Source organism: Petaurus breviceps, unplaced genomic scaffold (assembly GCF_028583685.1).
Source record: "Petaurus breviceps papuanus isolate PSGF00001 unplaced genomic scaffold, PetGlider_PUasm1.0 140, whole genome shotgun sequence".
In the NCBI taxonomy this organism is placed as follows: domain Eukaryota; kingdom Metazoa; phylum Chordata; class Mammalia; order Diprotodontia; family Petauridae; genus Petaurus; species Petaurus breviceps.
The window spans coordinates 31,668,129-31,688,914 of NW_027185698.1; the positions used below are offsets into that span (position 1 = coordinate 31,668,129).

At 37.2% G+C, this 20,786-nt stretch overlaps 1 pseudogene; it reads left to right on the forward strand.

The window, feature by feature from the left end:
• The first annotated feature begins 533 nt into the window (after nt 1-533).
• LOC138151472 (MYG1 exonuclease pseudogene) overlaps nt 534-20,786 on the forward strand; it is a 91,397-nt pseudogene continuing 71,144 nt past the window's right edge.

The window sequence follows — 20,786 nt, forward strand, 5'->3', positions numbered from 1 at the left end:
TTATACTGAAAGATATTTTGAAAGATAATATTCCTTTTAATTTTTATCAATAACTTGATATATCTTAAGTGCCATGTGTCTCAGGCACTGTGCTAAGCCCCGGAGATACAAAAAGGGGCAAAAGACAGACCCTGCCCATAAGAAGCTTATAATATAATGGGGACAACAACATGAAAACAAAATACCTATAAGCTACATACAGGAAAAATAGGAAATAATTAATAAGATGCTAGGGAAGGCTTCCCACAAAAGTTGGGATTTCAGAAGGAAGTCAAGAAAGTAGGTGAAGTTGAATAGGGAGAGTATTTCAGGAATAGAACATAGCCACTTTTTTTCACAAGTGTCTTCAGGTCATGGTCCAGAGTAGCCAGGGTGATTGATAATGAACTCATATGCCAATATGCCAGGAGAATTAATTACAGGAAATAAAAACATTGTTATTATATACTGTGATTTTCTACATTTAATTCAGCAAATAAGAGGACAGGGCAGAGGCAATGGGTGCAATCAATGGATAAGGTTATATGGTGTGAATGAGAGGAGTTGAGGATGTCACCAAAGTTGCCACTGTGGATGACGAGGAGATGGCAGTGTCCTCAACGGTACTAAGGAAATTAGAAAGAGTAGAAGGTTTGAGAGGGAAGGATACTTCCATTTCTGGACATGCTGAGTGTGAGATGTTCAAATAGCAATTGGTGATATGAGACTCTGAGAGTAACTAGGGCTAAGGATGAAGGAATTATCTGCATAAAGGGAATAATTCTACCCTTGGGAACTAATGAAATCACCATTACAATGGAGCAAAAGAAGAACAAAGCCTAGGACAGAGCCTTAGAGAGTAACATAGATTAAGAGCCAGAAGGAGAAAGCAAGCACCTTTATCAAAGGCTACAGATGGATCAAGAAGGATTAGGATTGAGGAGACCATTGGTATGGCAAAGAAGAGATAATTGGTGACTTTGGAAAGGGTAGTTTCAGTAGAATGATGAGTTTGGAAGTCAGATGCTAGAGAATTTAGAAGACAGTGGTGGTTGAAATAGAGGCACTTAGTGTAGATAGTTTTCTCAAGAAGTTTAGCCTTAAAAGGCAGGTAGGGAGAATAAATGGGGTCTGGTGGAGTTGAATATTGGACTAGAAGAGATAGAACGATCAAGTGAACACATATTTAGGATAGGAGTTAAATAGGTGTGTCTTAGCAGCAAGAAGGAGCCCATGTGTAGAGACAATAGAGAGTGGGGATGTTAGAAGGAGTAATCTTCTGGGGAAATGAGAAGGGGATGGAATCAAAGATGTGAACTTTGGTAAGGAGAGGCTCTGTCTCATCGTTTGAAACCAGAGTGAAGCAGGAAAAACAGTGTCTAAATGACGTGTCATGACAAGGAAGAGGAAGGGGAGCTCAGCAAATTGCCTCAATTTTTTTTTTCTAATAAGCATCTTTAGCTATAAGGATAGGAGCAGGGAGTGCTCTTGGTGGAGACAGCTAAGTGGGACAGTAAGTAGATAGAGACCTTGACTGGAGTAAAGACTAATCTTCCTGAGTTCAAATCTAGCCTCAGACACTTACTAGACTTGTGACCCTGGGCAATTCATTGAACTCTGTTTGTCTCAATTTCCTTATCTGTAAAAGGAGCTAGAGAAGGAAATGGCAAACCACTCCAGTATCTGTGTCAAGAAAACCCCAGCTGGGGTCATGAAAAGACAGATAAAACTGAACAAAAGTGCTATTAGTCTAGTTGAGGAGAAATGAAAAGGTACAAAATATTTTCTGTGGAGAGTGAGAAAGTTCAAAAGAATAAAATGTTTGCCTTGTTTCAGAGAAGGCCCAGCTGAGATTACATAGCATAAATTTGTGGTGGACCCAATCAGCATAGTTTCTGGATTTCCCCCAGTTCTACTCCCAATAGAAAAACCTCCATATTATTATCTACCTGAAGAGAATCTGTGGCCATTTATGCTCCACAAAACTGGGAGATCTTCAGTGGGGAGAAAATAACATTCTTAGAAACATCAGAAATTCTTTGGGAAGTATTTGGGAATAAGGGGAGAGGAGGAAGAAAAGAGCAAAAAAATTATTTCTGAAAAATGTACAGAGATATATAGATAAGGGAAAATAAGTGTGGGTGTGAGTTATAATTAATATTAGTAGTAATTATAACTCACCTTGATGAATAGAATTCAGTTTTTGTAGGCTATGCCAACAGTGTCCAAATCCCAACAAATCTGACCATGACAGAAAGACTTGGAATACAGGCCTAGTTATAAATTATATCTCTTCTTCCCAAGGACTAGTGTAAGTGAAGAGTTTTATCATGAATTTGGTCATAAGGTGACAATATTTATGGCCTTACTAGCTCTTATAGGAAATTTACATAGTTTAGGAATGCTACCATCTCCAAGGTTGGTGTGAGGTTGGGGAAGCATATTTCCCACATTGATACAATTATTGATTCTCAAAGCATTAAAATAAAGGATGTTACTAAAATGTTACTTATATTTTAAGGTTTAATAGCTTTTGAAGTATAAAAGCTATAGCCATACCAAAAAAATGTAAAAGGTTAGTTATTTAAAATTTTAAACACTGATATCTTTTTAATGAAATTCAAAATAACCACCATCTTGTGCCATATATCACTGTTTGATTTTTGAATTTTGTAAAAAAAACTTTCATCATTCGCTGCTCAGAGACCAAAAACATGGCATTTGTAATCATCCAAAGAATGAGGTTTTGATGCTTACATGACAGTTTGATATGAGTCCTCAAGGAAAATTTTAATGGAGATAATAAATCAAGTAATGAAGATGGACAGTCAAAAGTACCTTCTCTACTTATTCAGAGAAAGACAAGGTTCTACAGGCCTCTTGTGATATGCAGGAGCTTCACACCACCTAATATCTAAGTAATGGGTTTAAAGATCAAGGTAAATATAATCTGACCCAGAACCACTTTAAGCTGACCCATGCCCAGGGAAGTATAGAAGAATTTTTGTGTTTCTTAGAAGGTAGTATCCCTTCTCCTTGGGCCACTTTCCCCTTCGAATATCCCTTCCCAGAGGCAACAACACTCCCTAAACAAAAAAATCTTGAATTGTGATATGGAATCAGACAGATACTTCCAGATTCCTAGCAAAGAGGCTTGCACTAATTTATTAGTTAATAACAGCTATACTCGATATACTTTTCAGATTATGCAAATAAAGTTGCATTGAAAAGAAAGGTAGCCCATCCTGTTAAAATTGAAATTTAAAAATGTATTATTCAAAATTCATAAATGTAGAAAAATATAAAAGAAATATAAATGAATTTACAATATTTTTGTAAATTTGTAGCATTCATACTTCTGAAGTTTTTAAAGCTTAAAACTGCACTAAGACTTTGGGGACACCCTGCTATTTTTAAGTCTTTTCTATTTCTAACATTCTATAATTTATGAGATAACACATTAGTCAAATGAGGAAGGAGGGTATAATAGGATCTTCTAATACAAAAATGTTAAGTTATTTGAGGATTGTATTCAGCACTACTCACTATCACTACTACTACTTCTACAGATGATGTCATATTAAATGAGACTTTCCTTATTTTTTCAATTTTTAAGTTTTGTTGATTTGTTTTCATATTACAAACATTTACAGATTATTTCTATTCCCTGAAAGCTCTCTTCTAACAAAGTAAAACAATTAGGCAAAACTAAGAATCTAGTTTCTGCCTCTGAAAGTTCATTCAACATTCCAAATATCTAGCACCTCCCCCCCACCCCTACCATTTCTCAATTTTGAAGTGTTTTGTTGTTGTTTTTGTTGCTGTTTTTTTTTAACTTTTCACATTATTAGAGAAAAAAGAAAAAATCATTGGAACAAATAAATATAATCAAGTAAATTCCCTCAATGGCTGATTTGTTTTTTAGATATTCTTTATTCTGAACACTAAATTCATCACCCCTCTGTCAGGAGGTAGGTCTCATCATCAGTCTTCTGGAATCACAGATTGTCATTGTATTGATAATATTTCTTACAGCTTTGAAAGTTGCTTGTCTTTATAGTATTGCTGTTATTTTATATTTTTGTTGTTTGGTTCTGCTTACTTCACTTTGCATCAATTAGCAATTAGGTCTCTTGGAAATCATCTATTTTCTCTCTCTCTTTTTTTTTTTACTGCAAAAGAGCATTCCATTTCATTAATATGCCATAATTTGTTCAGTCATTTCTTGACCAATGGCTATACTTTAGTTCCCCTCCCCCCCACAAAACTGCTATAAATATTTTAGAATATATTGTATCTTTAATTATGTCTTTGATCTCTTTTGAGTAAAGGACAAGCAGTGGTATATCTACATGCTCTGTTTAGGAACTTTGTGTGTGTAATTCCAAAATGCTTTCCAGAATGGTTGTACCTCTGTAGGTTATCACTAACAGTGCACGAGTGTTCTTGTTTTTCCATCATTCCTCTAATATTTGTCAATTTCCTTTTTGTCATTTTTTGCAATATGATGGTTGTGAGATGGAATCTCAGATTTGATTCGATTTTTATTTTTCTAATTAGCAGTAATCTAGAGCATTTTTTTTTTCATATGGCTTTTGACAACCTGGTTTTCTTCCTTTAGGAACTCCCTTTTATCATATCCTTAGACCATTGGTTAATGGCTCTTATTCTTATAAATTTGAATTAGTTATATGTATATCTATCTATTTATATAGATAGATAGATATGTGTACACATATACATGAAATGAGACCTTTCTCAGTGAAACTTGATTTATTTATTCTAATTATTTTAATTGCTTTCTCTTAATATATTCTTCCCACTCCCCCCCTTTTTTTAAAAACAGCATCTTCAAAATATAACAAAATTCATGGTCTTCTGTCTCTAATATAGATTGTGATACGACTCTCAGAGAATACTTTTAATATTTTCCTCCCCATTAAAATGTAAATAGTTATTCCCCATAATCTTCCTTCTAATTTTGACTAGTATTTACCTTTTCATTTTTCTCTTGAATCTTATATTTCTCTCGAATTTTATATTTGTATTTCAAAATCCTCAGCTCCATTTATTTCCTTCCAGAATCATTGAACATCCACTATTTCATTGAATATTCATTTATTTTTCCTTATAGGAGAATACGCAATTTTTCTACATATGTTATTACCGACTTTAAAAGTATATAGACTTTTATCTGCTGCCATTTAAAAGACCTTGTCCGTGTCCTCTTTTCTTTTAACATGACAGGTGATAAATCTTGTACTATCCTTATTGTGATTCCTAGGTATTTGAATTCTTTCTTTCTGGATAGTTTCAGTACATTTTTTTTCTTTTTTCTATAGATAAAACAATATTCACTTTCCAGCTCTGGATCTCAGTTTATTCTTGTCAAATTTCTTCAGTAAAATGGTTGAGATGAATTGTCCTTTCCATATGAATTTAGGATTTACTGGTCAATGCACGATTCCAAGATGAAGGCGATAGGAACTGACACCAAATTATGATTTGATAAAGATTTGTTTTCAGAATCCGGACATCTCTTTTTCATGGTTCCTGTCTTCTCTTTTGAGTCCTCTCCTCTTTCTCACACCCTATGGAGTATCTCAGCATGGTGCAGGGGATAGGGTGATAGACTTAAAGATAGGAAAACCTAAATTCAAATTATAATTTAGATACATATTAACTGTGTGACTATGGGTAAGTTATTTAACCTCTCTGGTCCTTGGTTTCCTTATATGTAAAGTGATGAAGCTGGACACAAAGGCTTCTAAGCTTCCTCCTCGTTCTAAAATCTGTGATCTATTAAGGCTTATACAGAAGTCTCTATTTTGGCATACCCTTCCTAAATCTATACTACAGTATTGTGCAAAACACTTGATACTTTCTTTCCTTACATGACTTAAATGTTCTCTAGGAATTTCCTCAGGGATTTCCTTTCCATAAAATGAGCAGTGTTGATATTTTATATATCATTCTTCCCAGATATTGTATTTCTATTTTAACAGAAGACTTTGATGGTTCAATCCAAAACAAGTAGATCTCTTCCTAGTGATGAACTGTTCTGGGAGGTAGTGTGATACAATGGAAAGAGCACTGTATCCCATATCTGGAGATCTAAGTTCAGGATCTTATTCTCTATCTGGATGATCTTGGATGACCCTCATCTTGAGAGACATAAGTTTCTTTGCATATAAAATAAATTTTATTGGCATTATATACTTTCCAAGGATATTGTTAAGGAAGCACTTTGTATGTGTTAGTAGGACTAGTCTATTGAAATGGGTATGATATATCCAAAGATGTATGGTTTCAACAATGTAGCTACTCTTACCAATTACACACATCATATTTGTTCATGCCATAATACATAATGGTTTAATGAGATGCCTTGGTATCTCAAATATAATAATAAAAAATAAACAACTATCACTTAGTTGTTTACTCTCTGATGATACACCTCACTACACATAGCCAGGTTGGTCCACTAGTAGCAGACACAAAGTTTGCCCCTAGACCCAGATTGCCTGGATTGTTAGGATGTATGAAAGATTCTACTCTACTGGCAAGATCTTCAAGGGTTCTGATACCTCCCAGTCACACTGAGCCACAGGAGAAGGATTTAATGGTAGGAAGTATTTTCACCAGCATCAGTATGATCATCACTGTCATCATCAATAAAATATAGTTCTGTTCCTCATTCATCTGAAATTCCAAAATTGATGACATGAAGGGAAATGGCTGCAAGTTGGGGGAAAGAGAGCAGGAGAGTGATTAGTGCATTCACAATCTACAAGATACTGGGAGTAAAATATCCACCATGCTTCCTGGACCTGATTATTTTTTTTTTATTAAGGGGGCCATCTCTTGACTCACTTCTTAAAGAGGGCTGCTCACTGAATGGACATTGCCTTCAAGTGAGAACATGAAAAGACCTTAGCTTTGAAAAGGGCCAAGGTCCCCCACTGCATCTTGGGCCATCTCCAGTTGTCCTGATCTATATCTGGCCAGATGGCTCTGGAGGAGAAAGTGAGGCTGGTGACCTTGCACAGCTCTCCCTCCCTCAAATCAAAGTCAATTGCAAGTCATGTCATCATCTCCTTGATATCATGGTCCTCTTTGAGAACAAAGGAGAAATCACAACAGGGAGGTCATTGTAACTCTCTATATCTTGTCATTCAAAGCCAACAGATTATAAGTACTGAGACTTGATTGATTTGGGGTCAGTTTTTGTTATTGGCCTATAAATACATGCCCTTCTCTTAAATTCAAATTAATTACTCAAGTAATTAGTGTAGAAGGTAGATAGGAGAGGTAGTTGTAGGCATGAAGGACCTTTCAGTAAGAAAGATATTAGGTTAAGGGAAGAAAGAACTGGCAGTCACAGCTGCTTTGGAGAAGTTTAAAATCCAGTTTCCATTCACCTTGAACTAATGAGAAAACAGAAAGGAGAGAGTAAAGAACCTACATCACAACTGATGCTTTGTGCATGCACACACACACACACATACACACATAATTATATTCATTAATGCAATTTTCTTTCCTCCTCAGAGAGAGGAAAAGGGAAAATACATCAGTGTCAGTTATTTTAAGTGAGACCTGTCAAGGATATCATCAGATCCTGCAGCAGCATATCAATGTGAGTTGGTGCCAGTGAGCAAGCGAAAATCCGATTTGTGAGACTCAACAAGAAAACACCCCGTGAGAGGAAAAATCAAGAGTGAGCCATTAATAGAAACATGCAGTTACCAAAATAGAAATGCTAACAGTTTGAGCATATAAATATTCCAGCAGAGAAAAGGGGTGCTAGGGAGGCACTCAGGGCAGTGAGGAATAAACCAGTTCTCCAAGCACATATCTGGGCCCTCAGAGGGGTAATGAGGGATAGAGGATGAGGGGAAACATTGGAGCTGGTGCTGGCACAGAGATGAGTGAGTGACTTCTGAAGTACTTTCTAAGACTATAATTATATATGTCAGGCATTGGTAGGCATGGATCACAAGAGGTTTGGTTCTGATTGTCTTTAGATTGTATTTATAGCCAGAGAAATCACAAACTGAAAGCTGGAAACAACCAGAAGACCTACTTAATCTATTTCCTTCAATGGATAGATGAGGGCACCGAGATCCAGAGTTTAAGTTTCTTGTTCAGGGTCATACAGATACTCCTAAGTAGCAGAGACAAGATTTGAAAACAGGTTGTCTGCTTTTAGATTTAGTTTTCTTTCCACTGCACCATGCAAAAAGCAAGATGCTACAGCAAAGCATGGTCTGGGGCCAAGTTGTGAAGGAGATTAAAATCTTGTTACCTTCTCTTTACCTTAGATGATAAGTTCTTTGAGGGGAGGGCCTTCTTTTTTGCTTCTTTTTGTATACCCAGAGCTTAGCTCAGTGTGTGCAATATAGTAAAAAAGCAAGTGTTTAGTAAATGTTAATTGATCAGAACTTTTGTTTGTGCTGTGGATCCCTTTGGCAGTCTGGCAAAGCCTGTGGATCCTTCTCAAGACAAAGTTTTTTTGTTTTGTTTTTAAAGCAATTGGGGTAACTTGCTCAAGGTTACACAGCCAGTTTTTGTGTGTGTGTGACGTATCTGAGGCCGGAACCGATCCCAGGTCCTCTCGACTCCAGGGCCAGCGCTCTTACTCATTGTGCCACCTAAGCGCCCCAAGACAAAGTTTTTAAATGCATAAAATACACAGTTAAAAAATTATGTAGAAATAATTATCAAAATATTAAAGAAAAAAATAAAACTTAAGGACCCAAGGATAAGATCTGAGTATTTCTGCATCTGCATGTATCTTGCTCATATTTTTGCATCACAGGATTTTAAAATTGAGGGGATCTTCAGGGATCATTTGTCCAGACCCCTATTTTATAAATAAGAAAATTGAAGCCTAGAAAGAGAAAAGTGACTCATAGAAGGTCCCACAGGTAGTGATTAGCAGAGTCAGTATTTGAGCCTGGATACTCTGATTCCAAATGTAGCGTTCTTCATCCTACAATATGCCACCTATCTTCAGAGAGCCTGATTCCATTAAGAAGCAGGAAGGGACAGATCTGGCAGAAATGGATGACCAGCAGAGGCATTCCCTTCCAGTCCCTGCCAGACACATGAATCTCCCCTAAAACAAAATGGTCATCAGGAGTCCACTGGAGCATTGAGTTTTAAGCCTGTTGGGGCTGACAGTCATCATCCTGGGGACAATCTTAGGCATTAGCACAGCTTTCCTCTCTGAGTCAGCCTGTCCTGGGTTATCTATGTACTCTAGAAGAAGAAGGACCTAGAGGGAGTATCTTGTCCTCCAAAAATTGAAGGAATCCTGCCTTTCCAACCCAGATTCTCTCCCTGCCAATTGTCACAATGAATGGAGCACTAGACTCATAATCAAGAAAACCCAAGTTCCAGCCTTGCGCCAGGCACTACATTTTCTCATCTGTAAAATGGGGATAATAGCATTTACCTCACAGGGTTGTTATTGGGATGAAATCAGACAACATATGTAAAGCAATTTTCAAACATTAAAGTGCTATGTAAATGATAGTTATTATTATCATCCTGAATAGAGAAAATTTAATATGGATGTTGGGAGAACCAATGTGCATTTTTTGAAGTTTGTTTTTCACTGAGCATCATTGAACCATAGAAATGTAGAGATAGAAAGGACCTCAAGAATTCATCTATTCCAACTAACACCCACAACTAAGATGCCTGACAAATGATCATCTGATGTCCACTCAAACACCTGTATCCAAGTTTCCTCTGATGGGACTGGGAGCCATCATTACATATAATTATAAGCTGGGCCTTTTTTGATTCTTTACAATCCTTCTGTTCTCCCCTTAGGGATTTTTTTTATTTCATTCCCCAGAGGCACAGTTCCAAAAAACTTTTCTTCCCTCTTTTGTTTCTCACCATTTACCCCACCCCTAAACAATGTAGCATGTAGTGGGTTCCACTCCCCTGTAAGCTTTTAAACAAAAATCTGGAGTACCATTTATGGGGAAGATTGGAAAAGGAATTTTTATTGAGGAAAAGACTAAAGTTGATGGCCTCTTAGGTTTCTTCCATTTCTGAGATTATATGACCCTGTACAAGTCAGTTTGTGAAGGTCAATTTAATCCTTTGCAGGTGCAATTTTCTATTTATCAGCACCCCGGACTTTAGAATATACAGACAGAATTGTCAAGACAGAAACAGATCAAGTAGAAAGATTTCAAACTGTCCAACCATTACATCCATACCCAATCAACATCTGGGTTTCTCAAAGTTGGGGGGCTCTGGACAACGGCTTCCCAGAATCCAGATCAAATCACAGAACACTTCTCAAAGTGAGCCCCAAATCAAAGCTACACATCAGGGCTTATATAGCCTTCTCCTGGCTCAGAGAATGTGACAACCTTATTGGCTCACTGGCCAATCAAGAAGTATCTACTGAAAAACAAGCCTCCCACCCCAGGCTCCAGTGCACTTTAGCCTAGGGGCAGGGAAGATCTTTAAATTTACATCCCTATTACACTTCCCCAACCTCCTGAATACTACCTCCTCTTTAGCCTTCAGACATCACATTCTCCTTTTCTTTCTGCGTCTATTGTCACTTAGTCTTTCTTTCTACTACTAAAGTCTACACACTCTCCTACTCCTTTACATGAGTATTACTCAAGGTTCTATACTCGGCCATTTTCTCTTCTCTCTTGATTCTCCTTTGACAGTTTCATGGAGAGTGAACAATTTCATTGTTTCTGTTTCATCGACAATACATCTCTATGTGAGTGATTTCACAACTCAAAAATTTTCATTTGTTCGCTATTGCCTATTGAGTAAAATCCAACACCTTTATGGAGGTGACTCTCAAATCTATTATTTCTAACTTTAAGCTCTCTTCTGAATTCAAACTTCATAATTCTAAATGTCCCTGATATCTCCACTTTGATTGGCACCTCAAACTCAACATATCCAAAACTTAGCTCATTATCTCCCTCCCTACTCTTCCTTCTGACTTCACTATTCCCATTTGTAATATTGACATTCTCCTGTTCTCTCTAGATAATAATCTTGAGGTTGGCTTTGACTCTTCCTTCTCCTTTACTTATTATATCCAATTAACTACCAGTTCATAAGGAGTCCATCTCTGTAGCAGCTATTGTATTAGTCCCTTCCTCAATCTTCCCACTGGTAGCCTCGTTCAGGCCTTCCTTACCACCCTGTCAACACTATTGCATAATCTCTTAACAGATTTTTCTCACCTCTGACTCTTCCAATCAATCTTTCATATTGTAAACAAAATAATATTCCTATTATTTCTCTATTTCTATATCTATACCATTTAGATATATGTGTATGTGTTTGTAAGTATTTCTCAAATCATAAATATTAATTAGTTATTATCTAATGGGTAAAATGTAAACCCCTTTGCCTGGTATTCAAGTCCCTCTACAAGTTGATGTCACCCCATCTTTCCAATCTTATCTCAAATTACTAGGAATTCTGTCCTCTCTCCCCCACCACACACTGCGCCTTTCTTTTTTCCATATGCCCCTCTTTGCTCAATCAACCTGAACCCCTTTATGTTTGTCTATTTAATTTCCAACTATCTTTTCATTGTGACTCAAAAGCCATCTCCTTCAGAAGCTCTTTCCTATTTACCTAAGTTGGTAATGAGCCTTGGACTTCACCAAGTAATGTATTTAAAAGCTCCTTGATATATTTATCAAGTAATATTGTGCATTATAATTATCTGTACTTGTGCCTAATCTGCCTGCTTTACTATAAGCCTCATGAAGATGGAGACTATTTTATCTAAACTCTGCACTTTCTTCTAGCTCATAGAATAGTACTCAGTATACAATAGCTGCTGAATCAATTTCTAATATATTACAGATACTGAATCTCACAGAAGTGATTTGAAAGAGAAAATGTGGGGGAGATAAAGAAAGGGATAGACAGAAGAGGAGAAGGAAAACAGAGAGGTGAAGGGAGAAAGAAGGAATAAGGGAAAGGGAAAAGAGAGAGAGAAAGCTAGGTAGCTATCTATAATAAAATTTTAACAACCTACCTATTGTGATATTTTGTATGCCATAACTATATATAATGCATTTATATCTACATCCTGTATATTGCTTTGTAATCATAAAATGATACATTTATATAATACATGTGTTTATGTTCTTATAATTTCCTTATTTGCCCAGAATCCATGCTCTATTTCCTGGTCTCCAATTGGGATGTATGGCTACCACTATGGATCCCTCCTCATAACCTTATTTCCTATTTTGTTCCCTGCTCCTCCCTATGCAACATAGTCCAAATTATAAATACATCCATGTGGGATGTGGTAGACCAGACTTTTTCTATTTCAAAGTTATGTGTATTTCCCAAAGCAATATTTTGCTTTGTGTGGTTCCACGGAGGACTACAATACAATGGTTATGTTTTAAAAACAATAATTTGTGGGATTTTTATATCACATTCTGTACTTACAAGGCACTAAAGGTACATTATCTCATTGGATCCTAACAACACTGCTGTGAGATAAATAATGCACATAGTATTATGATGACTTTACAGATGAAGAAACAGCCTTCGAGAGTTGAAATAATTTGTTCAAGGTGAAATAGCTGTTAAGTGGCGGAATGTGGACAAAGGAACCAGGTCTTCTTATTTCAAGGTGAATATTCTTTGAGTGGTGATGATGATGATAAATCATATTTAAATGGTACTTAGTGTTTACAAAGCCCTTGCTTTATGATGCATTGCCTCTCATTTTAGACTAAAGAATTTGTAAATATCTTTTTAAAAAATATATATGTCTGAAATTTCATTACTTTAAACCAGAAAACTATTTTTTGTAGTGAAAAGTGTCAATATTCTATCCATCACATCAAAATTGTTCTTACATTTGCCTGACACAAAATTGTTTTCTTTTACAAAGGGAGAACAATGTTTCAGGTCGACCTAGAAAGCTATTTTTTGTAGCAAAAAATAATACTTGTTTGATAGCAGTGAGGACTGGAAAAAAATAAATTTCTTTGAAAATTGCAAAAGGAATGAAGTAAGCCTTGACTCTCCTTGAGTTCATCCATCTATGCATTCATTGAAATATTATCCATCTGAACAACCATCAGACTATGTGGTCATCCACTAATTCATTAATTCACTCAGTCTTTCATGTATTCCTTCCTTACTCCATTCATTCATTCATCCAATCATTCATTCACTAATTCCTTCATTTGCTTACTCACTCATTCAGTCATGCAATTATTCATATATGCACACATTCATCACGTGTTTGTTGATATGAATAAGATACCTGCCACCCTCAAAGCTTCTAATCTTTCAGGGAAAGCAAGACTCACCAACATACTGTGGCAGATGAAAGGTGAAATGACTGAGGAAACAAAGGTTCAAGCTTCCATACATTTTGATTTACTAAATTAGCAGTGCCTGCCAACTGGCTAACAAATTGGGATCAGGTTCCTTTCTCAGTTTAGAGCTGGACTCCAAATACAAGGAGAGATAGACATCTATACATTAAAACAATTAATTAAATAAAACCAATTAATTAAAACAATTAACCAGGATACAAGATTAGGTAATCTGATTTGTAATCAGAGGAAATACAATGGACTTTCCAAGTTAGGAGGGGGTACCATTCCCTGAATTCAGAAAAAGAGGTGATCGCTTCCCCCAGGTGTCTGTGTACAATCAAAGGGACATAGGAACAATAATTAATTGATTACTATGGGGCCAGTTTTCAGATAAGACATATGGATTGCTTGAGATGTATAATTGTGAGAAAACTCCTTGTATAAGTCTTTTGATCTGACCAAGTTTCTGGTCTGCATAACCTAAGTCCTTATTTAAGGGTCTCTAAACAGCAGGGTGTGATGGTCCAGTTTCCCAGCCATGCAGGGCTAGGCTCAAACAATATAATAAGGGTTTTTTTTTTTCCAAATTGCCACAAATAAATGAAGTTTTCTTACAATGCAGAAATTGGACTCAGCAGAAATTGAATAGAAACTAAGCTAGCTCCAGAATTGAGTCACAAGACGGATTCAGTGTGGTTCACTCGATTCCCAAAATTAACCACCTTATTCCCTTTTGATTTATGGGGGATTTCATCTTTCACCCACCATGATACACAGGAGACTTTATGACAATTTGAATCTGAAAGTCTGCACTAGAATTCTAACTTTAAAACCTGTAAATCATGCTCAATAAAACCTACACTGACAACCTCATTGGACTGTCATGGGGAAAGCATTCTGTGAAGTTCTAGAGAAATGTGAGGTTTTTTTTTAACCAAAATTCATAGCATTGACTATAGAAAAGGTTTTATTTGGTCTCCTCCTTTGACGTCTGTTCCTTTCTACCATCCCTGATGAATGACATGACCTAGTAATATGAACTGAATTTTCTATCCAGCAGTAATGTTAATTAAAAAAAGGCAGAGGATTTATAGTCCTTATGAGATCCCCATATTGTAGCCATAATGTCGAGGCTCCCTGGGGGAACTATCCTGGGCTTACCACTTTTTCTGTGGTGTCAACATACTCTTAACTGAATTGTCCCAGTAGAGAAATGAATGAGGAGAGGCCAAAATGTCACCTGAGCTGACTGTCACAAGTTTCAAAGGGAAAAATGCAATTGTAGACAAAAGTGGAATTTGCCTTGATGTTGATTTCTTAATAGAGAGAATGCTGGATTTGTAGTTAACAGATCTGGGTTGTCAGCCTCTCTTATAACCAGCCATGTGACCACGGCAAGTCACATCACTTCCCTGTGTCTCAGGATCCAAAGGCTTCAAATGGGGTCACTGATACTTGTACTACTTACTACTTACATGCTTATTGTAAGAAACAAATAACATGTGGAAAGTGTTTTGTAGCCTTTAAGAGCTTTATAAATGCATGCTGGCATCATTACTGTGGCCGACCAGGAAGGCTTGTTGGATGAAGGCAGGAAAGTGGGGTATTTGGGGACCTCTATTGCCTCTGATATTGCCAAGTGAACCATCCCAGGGTGGCTTCCTGTGTAACATGTCACCAGGTTCTTCTATCAGAGACAGACTCCTCAGATGACCAGATCAGGCAACTGACCCAGTGTGGGAATTCTTATGTGTTTTACAAATTGTCACAGTAAAGGTTTTGTATTGTTTGAATCTGCCAGATAATTGCCTCCATTCTCCATTTCATTTTGCTACCAGGCCCCCAGCCAGAGAGCCCTCCTGGGTGAACATTTGATCCCTAATATGAATGATGGCTATGTCATTCATCCTCAGGGAAAGCTCTCTCCCCAATCATCCCTTTTGTTTCTGATGGCTTGAATTTGTGGTGTGAGAGACAGAGCAGGGGAAACGAGAATGACGATGGCTTCCCTGAGATAAGAAAAGCGAGACTGGGGAGAATGAGTCCTCGGCTATCAGATTTGCTTGCGAAGTCACATTGTCAGAGCTGCCTCTGAGTCCTTTTCTGTTAATGAAACTTGGGGAGTTTTAACTCTTTGGAACATCTTCCTGACCTGTCTATCTTGTTCATCTTATTTCTAACTTGCTCAGCCTTTGTTTTCATTAGACTGAGATTTCATTTCATTTCATTCAGTGAGCAGATGAGCATGGTGAGTGCCAAGCCCAAGATTTAGTCAGAAGATGTGAGTTAGGCTCTCAGTTCTAGGATTTGCTGCCTATAAGCCAATTAGTTCCTTTATTTCAGCCTCTGTTTCCTGCATCCATACAATGAGGGACCACGATGGATCATAGATGCAGAGCTCAAGGGCCCTCAGAAACCATCCAACCCAACCTTCTGTGTTTGCAGATAAACAGGCCTAAAGGAAGTAAAGCTACTTCCCCAAGATCACATCAAGATCAAACAGCAGAGCGAAGATTTTAATCCCAAATCCATCAGGCTTTCCATGGTCCCACACTGCCTATAAGCATGAAGGATTGACTAGAGCAGAGGTTCTAAAGTTTGTGTGTCACGGACCCCATCCTTTGGCAGATGAATGGAGCCTAACGACCCTTTTCCAGAGTCATATTATTAAACACATGCAATAAAAGACTATCAAGGGAAACCATCATATTGAAATAATTTTTTTCCATCCAAGTTTATGAATTCCCTGTAATTTGTGCACACACAGGGGTGTTCACAGATACCAGGTTAAGAACCTCAGGACTAAAGGGAGTCTAAGATTGCATGTACTAGCAAAGTGGGAAAATAAAAGAATTCTCCACATATTACAAACCTGACAAAATATTCTTTGTTTTGAATTGTCATTAATGCTATAACTTGTGAAGGTGAGATGGGGCATCTTAACTCAGAGGAATTGGGCCAATTTACAGTAAATCTAAGTCACTCCCAATACTGTCTTTTACTAGCCTGATACAACTTCTCTCAGGCTTTGTAAAATGGGGATTATAAGTGTGAGACAGTGAAAAGGGTTCTGGATTTCAAGTCAAATGACCTGAATTCAAATTCTGACTCTGCCACTTAATACCTGAGTGACTTTAGGCATGTCTGTGTGCCTCAGTTTGCTCATATGTGAAATGGGGAGATTGAACTAGATGATCCCTTGTCCCTCTCTCTCAACAATCCTATGATACTAATTCCTATACTGCCTACTCCCAGAAGGTTGTTGTATGTTTCAGAAGAGATAATATATCCAAAGCACTTTACAAACCCTCAACTTCTATATAAATGTCTATTATAATTTATTTTCTTTCTTTTTTTTTCCTTTTAAGAAAATGAGGTTGTGATGACTGGAAATTAAGGCATCACCAAAAGATATATTTACCTTATTATGGGCTCTGCATTTTACTTTGCACTCTTAACTCTGACAATGTATTTAAATTATCGTGTCTGAATTTTAATATTATGAGAATCTGGCAAAAGGGTTATTAATTAATATTTCTAGCTCTCCCTAGCCCATTAAATCTGTTGCTTGTTAAAGGTAATATAATCTCAAGTTCAAACGACTTAAAAAATAATGAGCAGAATTCATTTTCACTTCATTAACACAGTTGTCAGTATTCCCGGACAGGTGGCAATGCAATCCCTCTGATGGACTGAAGATGTGGGCTCTCTGAGCCCATTGACGTGCTGGACTTCTTCCATTTGGCAAGTCTACTCACATGTCTGAGAAATGTTCTTTGTAATCCAGTCATCTTTTGACATCGCCATCCCCAAGTTAAAAGAAAAAAAAATTTTCATGAAAGTATGCTTGCTGGAATTTGATTTAAGCAGAAATAATGATATTTATAAGTTCACTCCACTCTGCCCAACAAAAATCAGAGAATATTATACCTGGAAGCAACTTTACCATATCTAGTGTTACCCCTGGAAAGGTCTTTATTTTCTTGGGCTATCAAATAAGGGGGCTGGACTCTATGATATCTGAAGTCTAGAGAGAAAGGGTTATATGATAGGTCTGAGGTCAGACAGCTGGTATATAGTGGTAGAAGCTGGGACTAGAACCAAGCTCTCCAATTTTCTTCCTATGACATTATTTTGATTTGAAGGGTACACATTGTGAGCCTGATCTCTCCATATAAATTAGGCCCCCATGATATAAGCTGCTAATGTGGGTTGGAACAATGTGTGGGGATCTGTAGGGGTAGAGAGGTGAGGGGCTCCCTATGGCCTTCCTTTTATATTCTGTCTCAGTGTCTTGAACTTCTGGCATCCCCATCCATAGTCCTGTACACCTCCATGCAGTAAGATCTTCACATTTCCCTCCCCAAGAAGTTTTAGGCTAGCCCCATTTAGGAAATGGTGCCTGCTATAAAGAGAGAGTTATAAAACAATTTCCTAGATGAAGCAAAAGATCAATTTAATCAAACTTTCAATCTAATGGTATTCCAAATTTGCTTCCTGATTTTATTGTTTAAGTCCCAAATATCTTGGTAAATATTTAATGATCAGCTTTCTGATATGTAGGTTGTGTATATAATGTACATATACACGTATATGTGGCCTCAACACATTTTTAAGTTTAATCTGCATTGTTAACATTCTCTTAAGTCTATAATTCAACAAAACTATAAATCAAACCATGATTTGTAACATTTGCCAATTTCTGAGGTGAAAATGCTCATACTAAAAATTTAACAACTGGCTCTCATAGACACTAAGAGCTGGCTACAGCACACCCCTGTGTGTTGTCCTTCACCTAACCTATAAAATGGGTATAATTACAGCAATATCCTTGCGATGGATAAAATAAAATAACATGCAAAGAAATTTGTCAATCTAAAATAAACATTAGCTGTTATTATGGTCTAGGTTCCATTCAGTGGATCATAGAAGACCCTTTCCCCCATTACTGAATATACTATTAATAGTGAGAATCTCTAATCTAATCAAACCATCCTCTTTCCTGCTCCTCTGATAAATCACACTTAACTTTATCTCTATGGCTTTGTTTATTAATCAATCATTTATTGAGCACCTACCTGTATGCAAGATCAGCTCTACTGTTGCATTATCCAAATATTTTCCATCATCTGAGCCCTTCCTTAAAGGCCACTTTTTCCAAGAAGTCTTTTCTGACTTATCCAGTCTACCCCACTCTTTCTTTTCATTCAACTCCTATTTCATTTTGGAGGGATAAGAGTTAAAGTTACAAGAGACCTTGACCTGGGTTGGATCATCTCTTCCAACTCATTCTTCTTCATATGAGAAAACAGGGGGGGCTAGAGCAGGAAACAATGTACCCAGGAAGAAGCATTTGGCAAGATCCATGACACTATATATAATGGGTAAGATATTGTTTTCCATGTTTTTATTTCCTTAAATACTTTAAGGATCTTTGATTTTGCCAGTGGGGATGCCTCTTTCACCAGCACTAATGTGCTAATATACACCAGATCATTCTCCCAGAGCCAGGCAGCTCAAGGTTTGATGAATTTGGGGACATCTCCTCTTTTGCTACTGAATTGAGCCCCAGAAGCTATGTTTTACTGATTGTTAAAGCCCAATGATGAGAGCTGAGATTTTATTAACCACTTAATATCAATTAACTTTACAAATATCACCTCCCCCCAACAGCTTGGACACACAGCATTAGCTCACTACTCACATGGCACTGGTCCCACCAAGCATGCTTCCAGATACAACGTGATTACCAGATAAATTTTTGTCTCAGTTGCCACTAGATGGAGTCCCAAAGGCCATTTTTTAAGGTCCCCTCTTGGTCCTTGGGGAACTGATGTTGTGATAGATGCAAATATGTATTCTGAAATGTTGGGATGCTAATGTGTCCTCCTGACCTTCCAAAACTCAAAAGATCAGAAGTTACACTCTGTTCACCTAGAATAGCAAAGGACACACTCAGAGACTAAATATGAAGGCTCATTTATCAGGCTACATAAGACTTGATAAGGCAAAAGTCCCAAGGCTTCTTCCCCTGCCTCACCATCTCTCAACAAATGTTGAGTAAAGGTTCCAACCAGGAGTAAATCCAAAGAGAAAAGAGCCACAAAAGCAAAGTCAATGCTGATAAAATCCATGCTGGCTTAGGTTGAGTTACTACATAAAAGGGTGATCGCTTTGATATAATGAGGAAATTACCTTTGCATCTTCTCTGGCCAGAAACACTGACTGGTTAAACTGTTTGCTTGAGGTCATACAATTAGTATGTGTCAGAGGTAGAACTTGAACCCAGGCTTCCTAGATTCTAGGAAAGCTCTCTATTCTCTACAGCACATTGCTTCACTATCTCTGAAGAGAAATAAAGACATGGGATGTCTGAGCATGAACTGAGAGGGGGATTCTCAAGGAGAAGCCAGGGCAGTAAGCAACTGAGGCAAACAGTCTGCTGATGTGGCATCAATGGATATAAGGCACCCTCAGTTTTACACATGGGGCAGACAGACAGTTACCCTGCTCCTCCTTAGACTTTACAAAGTGAACACCCCACTGGCTAAGGGCCTAACCCAACAGATTTACCAAATTGCTTCATTCATATAGTTTTGAAAGGAGCATATTTTTAGACCTTAAAGATGCATTCTTTGGTTACAGTGGATTTCCATGACTGAAAAAAAAAAAACTTAAAACCAAGATTTGTAATGGGATCAGTGACAAAGAGTTATTATAAGGGCAGTGGCAATCTCTTCTACATCATACAGGAATTTTTTTTTTCCCTTGAACTGCCGCCACCTTTATGCCAGAACAGAGATAAAAAGTGATACTTTTCAAGCTGTAATTGCATGTAGCCTATTGGAATTTTCCTTTTTCCTCTTGTGATCTGAGACAAGGGATCCATTTTCTTAGGAACAAGAAGTAAGGGGAAAAATAGTAAGTTGACCTAAGCAATCTCAGCTTATAAAAGCAGGCAAGGTAAGCAATGTCTACAGTGAAACTTGGGTCTCGGGATAGCTTACCCTATCTATGAAAACAAGGTACAAACTATCGACCTGGAAGAGTTAGGGGATCTGGGAGGTCCTACTCATTCTGTCATGAACTATAATTATGTGATTCAGGACAAGTAGTTTCATTTCCCTGGGCATTGGTTTTCTCATATGGGAAATGGGTATAACAATAACAATGTAATTTGGTTGTTGTGAGGATTAAGGTGGCAAGAAAAAGAATTCAGGAAAATCTATTAGGCTGATCAAGCAGTGGGTCTAATGAAAATAATCTATCATGTCATAAAAGAAATTTAGATTGCTTTTTCACATGTGAAGTTTAATTAAGTCACCATGAAAATTCATAGGAAAAAAATAAACTTTACCTCAGTAATATAATTTCTAGTCAAAGTATATTGTTTCACAAAGGTTTTGTTAAATTATCTGGAAAATCACCTATGAATAGTGACAT